The 9,521-nt window shown below is 42.0% G+C and overlaps 1 protein-coding gene across 1 annotated transcript in view; it reads left to right on the top strand.

Moving 5' to 3' along the window:
• Nucleotides 1–8,068: 8,068 nt before the first annotated feature.
• The window catches only part of LOC136876525 (serpin B3), a 115,570-nt gene continuing 114,117 nt past the window's right edge, over nt 8,069–9,521 (top strand). The window contains exon 1 of the mRNA XM_067150552.2: nt 8,069–8,215. The gene's annotated coding sequence lies outside the window, so the exon portion shown is untranslated. The remainder of the gene's footprint in view (nt 8,216–9,521) is intronic.

The following is a 9,521-nucleotide window of genomic DNA, read 5'->3' as shown; positions in this document are numbered from 1 at the left end:
TAAACTGTGGAAGTTTGGACACCTATCAAAATAAAATTCTGGATGATAGCCCCCCCCCCCCGCAAACTGAAATCCTGGCTACGCTACTGATGAAACCTGATACTAAAATCAAACCAAACCCTATCCATAGCACACCTGAAGGGCTATGACCTACCAAGCGGCCGTTGCTCAGCTCGAAGCCTGCAGATTACGAATCCTCTCACCCGTTATTCTTGACTTTCTAGACCGAGGCCACTATCTCACAGTCAGATAGCTCCTCAGTTGTCATCATCATTAGTCGTTGTGCTCATTACTGAGCGTCGTGACCTCATAATTCCATCATTTCCGTGATGCAACCTTGACAAGATGTCTCCATCCCGAGCGGTTTTCACATTTCGTTAATATGATTTGAAGTGGTAGCCCAGTGATCTTCTTTGCCTGATGTATCCATCTGCTTGCTGTTCTTCCTTGTGGTCTACTGCCTTCAATTTTGCCTTGTAAAATTACCTTTTCCAAGTTCTCTCCGTCTCGTCTTAGAATGTGAGCAAGAAACTGGAGCTAACGCTCACTCACACGGGAAGATAGGCGTTTCTTGATGCAGAGTTCGTCCAGAATGGAAACATTAGTTCTTCCTTCTGTCCAGGGTACACGTAGCATTCTCCGCCAACACCACATCTCAAAGGCATCAATGCGTTTTTTTGTCTTTAGCATTCATGGTCCAGGTCTCACAGCCGTACAAAAAGTGATTCTACCAAGCGCATCTTCGTGGCTTTTGATATTGCCCGGTTCTGCCAGATCTTAGTAAGTTTAACCATTGCAGCACGACCTAAGACAATAGGTCTTTTTACCTCTTTATCACAGCTTCCCGTGTCATTGATGATAGACCCAAGTATACAAATTCCTTGACTATATCCAGGTCCTTTAGGCATCCCGTAAGTTGGATTTGACCTTGCCGATCAACTACCATTAGTTTGGTCTTTTTTATATTTATCTCTAGACCATACTGAAGACTAGTGTTCTTCACTCTTGTAAGCAGGTCATGAAGTTCCTCTTCACTACCAGCGATGAGGGAAGTGTCATCTGCAAAGCGCAGGTTATTAATTTTTCTGCCACCAATCGAGATTCCACCATTCCAGCCATTGAGAGCTCTTTTGATGACACACTCTGCATGGATGTTGTAGAGTTGAGGTGATAATATACAACTTTGCCTTACTCCATTTGTCACATTGAAAATGCCTGAGAGAATCACCATCCACCTTTATGGTTGCTGCGTGGTTTTTATACAGACTTTTCAGTAACGATATTAAATGCAGTGGAACCCCAAATTCCTTTAGCACCTGCCACAACTTGTCCCACATAACACAATCAAAGGCCTTTTTGTAGTCCAGGAAGCAAATAAAGGCAGGGACACAAAACTGGCGACATTTCTCAGTTATCTGTCTTATGTTCAGGATAGATTCTCGTGTTCCTTTACCTGCAACAAAGCCTGCTTGTTCTGCGGATATCTGAGGTTGCAGGAATGGTTCTAGGCGTTGATTTATTATGTAGAGCAGAACTTTGCTTGCATGGGATATTAATGCGATAGTACGATAATTGGAACAATCCCTTATAGACCCCTTTTTGTGAAGAGGGATTAGTATTGATGTTGTCCAGTCCTTGGGCCATTCACGAGTTTTCCACACCATATTGCGTACCGAATGTAAAATACGCTTGCCCTCCTCCCCCATCACTTTCAGCATTTCTCCCGAAATACCATCCATACCTGGGGCTTTGTTGTTCATCAAATGATTGACAGCATTCACAATTTCAGTGAATAAAATATCAGGTTCTTTGTCGTACCTCATAGAAATTTCCTGTTTTGCAGAATTATCTCCTTTGCATTACAGCATTTCACAGTATTGTTTCCACCTCTCTATTGCTTTGTTCTTATCAGTAATAAGGTTGCCATCTTCATCTTCAATCACCCATGTGCGTGGTTTGAACTCACGGGTAATGCTGTTGACTTTTATAAAAAAGATCACATGTTTGATTCAGCCTATGATATTGGTCTATTTCATCACAAATACTGGTGAGATACCGTGTCTTGTCAGTTCTGCAATTGCGCTGTATTTCACGGCAAAGTTCACTGTATGCTTCTTCGTCTTGCTTGGTTTGAATGCCACGTTTCTTCAGTATGCTCCGCTCTTCTATCAGCAGTAGAGTGGTGTTAAATATCCAGGGGTGATTAGCTTGGGGAGACTTAGTAAATGGTTCAGGGAGAGAAGAATTGACTTGAGGTTATCCCATGTTTGGGAGGCTGATCCTTCCTCCTGTACTTGCTGGAGTTTTGTTCTTATTCTTTCCCCAAAATATTGGAGAGCATTTTTGTCAGTAATGCAAACTTGTGTCACTCTCTTTTTCTTGGTCAATTTCAGTTTGATCCGCATTTTCATGGATAGCATAATGTGGTCACTACCACAGTCTGCTCCAGGATAGGTTTTGCAATCCAGTACAGAAGTCCGCTATCGTTGCCTCACCAAAATGAAATCAATCTGATTTCGAACCCTGTCGCCAGGAGAAATCCATGTGTATCGACGCCGTGAGTGATGTTGGAAGAGAGTATTGCAGATAGACAGGTTATTGCCAACACAGAGCTCCAGTAGACGCTCACCACGCTCATTTCTCACACCTAGACCGTGCCTTCCAACCACATGTCTCAAATGATTGTCTTCAATAGTCGCACCTATCTTCGCATTAAAATCACCCTGAATGACTAATATTTCCTTCTGAGGAATCTTTCTGATGGTGTGTGCCAGCAACTCGTAGAATTCATCGATTTCTTCATCCAGTGCAACTGCAGTAGGAGCATACACCTGAATGAAGTTGATCCTACACGGAGAAGCATTCATCTTAATGGAAATGATTCTGTCAGAGACAGGCTCATATCCAACGACAGCACTGGCTAGTATTTTAGGACACCATTCCGGCTGAGATCCTCACTTCCAGTAAAATATATGGTGTTATCCGAGTGAGTGACAAAGTGGCCACAACCTTTCCAATGTGTCTCGCTAAGTCCAAGTATATCCAGATCATGTAGGCTCATTGCTCTTTCAACGATAGCCAGTTGTCCTGTCTGTAAGAGACCTCGTACATTCCAGGTTGCAATCTTTCTAACTACGCGCAAAGTTGGTTTGGATTGATTTGCACGTTCAGATGCTCCTCTCAACCATGTCTCCCCCGGAGATCCGACTGGGAGACTTACTCCGGACACTGATTTATGATTGAGTAAAGCCATGAGGTTGTCTTGGGAAAATTAACAGTGGTGGTTTCCCCGTTGCCTTCCACTGACCCCCAATTCTACTCTGCTCACCGACCCAGCTTCCCGCTGGGGTTGTTACCCAACCTTCCATTGGGTTGCTCAGCTTAACAGGGACACAACGTGTAGGTAGGAAATGGAGAATTGAGGTGAGAGAGGCTAAGGGAACTCTCTTGTTGAGTCCTCATATTCGCACCACACCTCCATGAAGCATAATTGTTGCTTATTTTCTTTTACATTGAAACACAGAATATTATAGAGGATGAACCATGATTACTGAACGGGTAGGCCGTGCGGTTAGGTTCGCGTAGGTGTGAGCTTGAATTCGGGAGATGGTGGGTTCGAATCCCACCGTCGGCAGCCCTGAAGATGTTTCCCGAGGTTTCCTCATTTCATATCAGGTTTACCTTGATTAAGGCCATGGCCACTAACTTCAAATTCCTAACACTTTCCGTCCTTGCGTCCAGAAAACCGTCGATGTGTTAGTGTGACGTTAAACCACTAGCAAGAACTAAGATGAAATCTCTAAGAGTAATTATTCAAATTAGTTTGACAGATTTAAAACATAACTCAAAAATCAAAATTCACATCGATATTATTATTATTATTCTCGTATCAAAAACATACATATTGTACACAGTTATAATTACTATATTACATTTGCCCAAAACTTGGCCACTTCCAATGCGTTTTTTGATGCTGATATAGTTCATCTTCTGTGCAGGAGGATGGACATAGTCGACGTTGGAGCATATGTTGGACGGTCTGGACTTCTCCGCAGTCACATTGGATTTTTTCTTGATCTATGTAGCCTCATCTTGCCAAATTTACTTTGGATCTGCCAACTCCAGGTCTCAGTCTATTCAGGGACTTCCAGATCATCCATACTTCGTCGTGGCCAGGAGGTAGAGTTTCAGAAAATCTTATCCAGCCAGGAGGGAGGTAGGATGTAGCCCTCCATAATATTGCAACCGGGCTTTTTCAGTAGTGGTTCTAAGTTCCTTGGAAGTTCTGAGAAAACTCTTCCTTGACTTTAATCGTTGCAGATGTGGTTCATGCCGATATAGAGGATGGGTCCTTTCCTGTTCCACTGTCTTTCTTTCCTCGTTCGCAGCTATTGCTCTTCGAACAGAAGGACGTGCTATTCTTGCAAGGTGGTAGAGCCATTTGACTGGAGTGGATTTCAAGCAACCTCTTATAATTCTGCAAGTGTCGTTGAGAGCTATATCCACCTGTTTGGCATATGTTGAATTATACCAAACAGAACACGCATACTCTGCCGCAGAATAGCATAGTGCCATTGCAGAAGTTCGGATGGTTTCAGGTTGGCTACCCCACTGTGATTCGGTCAGTCTCCGTAAAAGATTGTTCCTGGTAGAGACTTTCGATTTGCAGTTCATGCAGTGCTTCTTGAAAGTAAGAGCTCAATCAAGTGTCACTTCTATATCTTTTGGAGACTCGCAGTGTTATAGTTCGACCCCTGACCATACTATCCTTCACTTGTGAGTAGCTTCCCTGTTTCTCAGATGAAAAGCACACACTTGTGTCTTTGAGGGGTTTGGTTTAAGCTAGTTTGTGCTGTAATATCTAGAAAGATCATTAAGGACATCCGTGAGGGTGTTTTCCACTGATTCAAAATCTGCGCTCTGGGTGGCTAGAGCGAGGTCATCAGCATACAAGAAGCTACTGCGACTGGGGGCTATGGGTTGTTCGTTCGTGTATATATTGAACAAAATTGGAGCCAGCACACTTCCTTGCGGAAGACCATTTTTCTGTAGTCTCCATCGACTGCGCTGTTCTTGGAAATCAACAAAGAACCTGCGATTCTGCAAAAGAGTGGTGATGAATCTCGTTAAGTTAAAGTCCTTGGTTAGATTGTAGACCTTGACTAGTAGTAGCTGGTAGTTGACAGTGTCATACGCTGCTGATAAGTCGACAAATACCACTCATGTCACCTTACCTCCTCAAACCCATCATCTATAAACTGTGTGAGGTTTAACAACTATCCGGTACAGCTTTTACCAGGACGAAATCCAGATTGCTGAGGTATAAGTAATGGGTCAATTACAGGTAAATAGGCGATTTAAGACCAATCTTTCCAGCAGTTTGTAAAGGTGACATAGCAGTGCAATTGGTCTCAAAAAATTTGGATCATTCCCTTCTTTGCCAGGTTTCAGCAAGGCAATCACTCGGCTCTTCCGCCATATCTTTGGAATTTGGTTTTCTGTTCATACAGTTATTGAAGAGTACATCGATATATAAATCGTCGTCTTTATGCCCTACTGGTGGCCATGATGGTTACGGCGTAAATTCTTTAATGGACTGACACCGTGGTTAGCCTGTTCGAGACCCGTTGGTGGAAAAGAAAAAATCACCATCAGAATGTTGGCCGGCAGGATAGGAGATGTGGTGGTATACAATTTCTAATCACTAGATTGTGTACCAAGAGCCTGAATTCAATTCGAAACCTCTTCGCAGTGTTCATATGGATTGAAGGCATGATTGTGATTCGGCCGCCGGATGGAGACTCAAATACCGTACTCTTAATTGTTATGCCTATTCTGGCTGTATTATAATAGTAAGCGTAAATTTTGTCTCAGTTCCATTATTTTAGTTAATCCTCTAGGAGAATCATACCGTAGTTGAATAACTGTGCAAAGTTTTATTTAATTCAGACAAATGGTTCTTGTGATATTACTGTGCGTTATTTCGTTTGAAGATTTTATTTTTGAGAAAAGTTCATGTACATTTGTAATACACAATTTTACACACAGTGCACCTTAGATGGCTCCATTGGCATATGTTAAAAACTTTTCTGGGTGTTCTTTGATTGTTCTTCCAGTCTGAGTCTTGGCCTGCACCTTCTAGCCTCCAAAGGTGATTTTTTTTTTTCTTTTTGCTTTTCTTTCAGATGAATCCATGCGTACTACTTCATCAAATTTGCTCTAAACTTCCACAGTATTCTTCCCAACTGATTCTCGATGTCCGTAATACTTTTAAGCTGCAGAGTAGTTTGCCATCTGTACAAATTTATTACCACTGAATGACGTTTTGGAGCATATGGACCACATTTTACGGTTGAATGACTCATTTGCATTTTGATTTCTTCCTTTCAAACACCATTTTGTTAACGCTGTTTTGAAAACTGTCCCCAGTACCGGTATTACCAGGAAAAAAAAGAGGAAAAGAGAAACCACACAATCGTGTGCCGCTGAACATTGGCATCTGTTGCCACGCCCAAGACTATGTGCAAACTGTTACTAAAATTTAAACATCTCTAAAACTACCGTATGTGGATTTTTTTACAAACAACGGGTTTTTTCCCCCTACAATGTCGCACCAATACATCGAAGGTGTTCGCTCACGGAGTGGTGGGAAAGGACTAAGATTGGGAAGGCAGCGGCCGTGGCCTTACATCAACGTATTGTATATGTACAAAAAGCCACAGTCTTTCATATGAGACTTTTAATTGACATTTTTGGTATATTCTACTGTGTGATTCCACTTCAACACTCAAAAAATGGGGATACTGTGTTAGAAGAGGAACGTCGAAGACTTCTCAGACTTCGCAAACGTGATATCATCGGGGTCGGAAACGAACGAGGTACGACTGAAGGAGATCAGTTAAAAGATGCAAACAGAAGGTAGCACAAAGGAATGTACGGCTAAATGCAGGTCGGCGCCCCAGGATCACCGTCTACGCTTCTCTTGTAATGAAACCTTAGTTAGTAGATACCGGTATTGTTAAATCTGTAATGGAATGCTGGAGAACTCTTATATGTTTAAATATGCAGTCTTGGCATATTTTATGAAAACGAAAAAGTACATTACCGGTACCGTAAGAGAGAATTCTCGGAGGGAAGAGGGGACCGTCCGCTCTGGTTCCATCTTGTCTACTTGTGACCGTTACGCAGTACGGGTCTTGTAATTGCGAACTTGCTTTCGGGAGATGTTGGGTTCAAACACCATAGCCGGCCTCCCTGAAGATTATTTTCCATGTGTTCATTCCTCGTGAGGGGACTGTAGGTACTTCAGATTCGCGACTACTGCCTTTCCTATTCAGTAGTCGCCGAAAACCTATGCGGTGCACCTACTGTATAGTCGTTGTGCCAACAAAAACCACTATGTGAAATATTTAAGCTTAGAACTTTGGCCGGCAAGGTCTTGTCATCTAAAGCACAATATTGTCAAGGAATTCTCGCTCTTCATAATATATGTGCTGCGGGTCAGTATTTCTCCGAAAATATTGTCACATAGCGGTTTTCGCAGGCGCAACGACGATATAATAAGTGCGACGTTATATATTAAAAAAGGGGGGAATTTGGACTATACCTCTTACTGTTGTAAGGGTTACCTAAAACCAGTGGTATACAGTAATAGGGCCTGCAGAGTAAGAGAAGTTTAGGCTAATTGCAGGTTGTGTGCTGTTGACCGAGAAATAAAAAGAACTACACTCAAGCAACGCCACCTTGTGTGTTCTGAACGAAGCTCGAGAAAAATCAACGCAATATTGTGCTTTTACTGCCATCTATTGAGTCAGTGGAATACTGCGATAACCTTCAAAAAGAATTGCCTTGGGATAGAACTTTGTATTGTTTATGGCAGCGATAATCTAATGCCTCTCAGTCAAATAATATTAAGCCACAATATCCCTTATTTCTGGACTATATGATCATTCTGGGTAATATCTTTCTATTCCTGAACACATCTGCCTTAAATTCGACGGCGTTGCCTGGGGTCACGTAGGTGCACCTACGATGATCTCAGTTAACTCATTCTAACGGTGGACAACACCCGCTCGACCCACCAGTCAAAAGTACGCTGGCAGTGAAGGCTAAATAGTTGTGCATCAGTGCACGGAAGACAGGAAGTTGTTTGAACATACGTACGGCACTGCAAGTTCTTTCTGCGTTCCCAAACGATACGTTAACATTTCTACAGGTAAGGGTTCCTCTAAAACGTCAAATTGTTAGAAAGGTGAAAACTGTAACCTTTGACATACTTTGGTCGCATTTAAGGCAAATTAATGGTTGTTTGTTGTTGTTTTTTCCTCTGTTGTTATCACTAGGAATTATTTGTATTATCTAGTCTTCTGCAAGTCGTAACAGCCATTTAATCAGGATTATTTCGTACTTTATGCACCGCATTATTAGTTTTGGCAACATCTTCGTGAAGACGTACAGTCAGTACAAGGAACCCAAATACATGTTGGTGTCATACTTGTTTCTGTAGATGACGTAATGTAGTTACCATGGAAACATAACAGCTTAAGAAATCTGACGTGTTTGTCAACAACATTAACATTGGCTACGAATGGGATTAATATAATGTCCCAGATGAGCGTGGAGCGGTCGGCTAGTCGTCGTCCCGTTTTCATAATAGTGGATTCGATCCCAGTTGAGATCGGTGGAATTTGATTGTGTGTAATAGGGCAATATTCCTTGTCTTTAGCTTCCAGCATATTAATGAAATCCTGCCGAACAGAATTCCGAAATTCCAGCGTCACTTATTATCTATAACCAGTGCTTTAGTTGGCAAATAATAATAATAATAATAATAATAATAATAATAATAATAATAATAATAATATCTGTTTTACGTCTCTCTACCTACTTGTTACGGCTTTCAGAGTCTTCGAGGTGCTGGAATTTCATCCCACAGGAGTTCTTTTACGTACCAATAAATCTACCGACACGAAGCTGTGTATTTGAGGCTTGAGCACCAAACTTAATCGCGATCGAAGCCGTCAACTTGGGCTCCGAAGCCCAGTGGACTACGTCCGAACTACTCAGCCCGGCAATGGATGATAACATTAAGGTGGTGGGGGAGGGGTGAGGCCTACCTTTCATGAATAACTTGGAGACATAAGATTCACATCTATATAAAATATGTAACATCGTCGTTTTTGTGTCTAACTGGTGGTCATGATCGTTATGGCGTAAAGTCTTTAATGGACTGACAGCGTGGTTAGCCGGTTCGAGTCCTGTTGGTGGAAAAGAAAAAATCACCATCAGAATGGTGGCCGGAAGGGTAGGAGAGGTGGTGGTATACAATTTCTAATCACTATATTGTGTAATTAATAATAAGTCAACATGGATCTGCATTTAGGGCAGTCGCCCAGGTGGGAGATTTCCTATCTGTTGTTTTCCTATCGTTTTCTTAAGACTGCAAAGAATTTGGAATTTTATTGAACATCTCCCTTGGTAAACTATTCCAATCCCTAACTCCCCTTCCTATAAACGAATAT

The sequence above is a fragment of the Anabrus simplex genome, chromosome 6 (genome assembly GCF_040414725.1).
Source record: "Anabrus simplex isolate iqAnaSimp1 chromosome 6, ASM4041472v1, whole genome shotgun sequence".
Taxonomy (NCBI): Eukaryota; Metazoa; Arthropoda; class Insecta; order Orthoptera; family Tettigoniidae; genus Anabrus; species Anabrus simplex.
The sequence above is the reverse complement of the archived record's forward strand: the minus strand, read 5'-3'. Positions and strand labels throughout refer to the sequence as shown.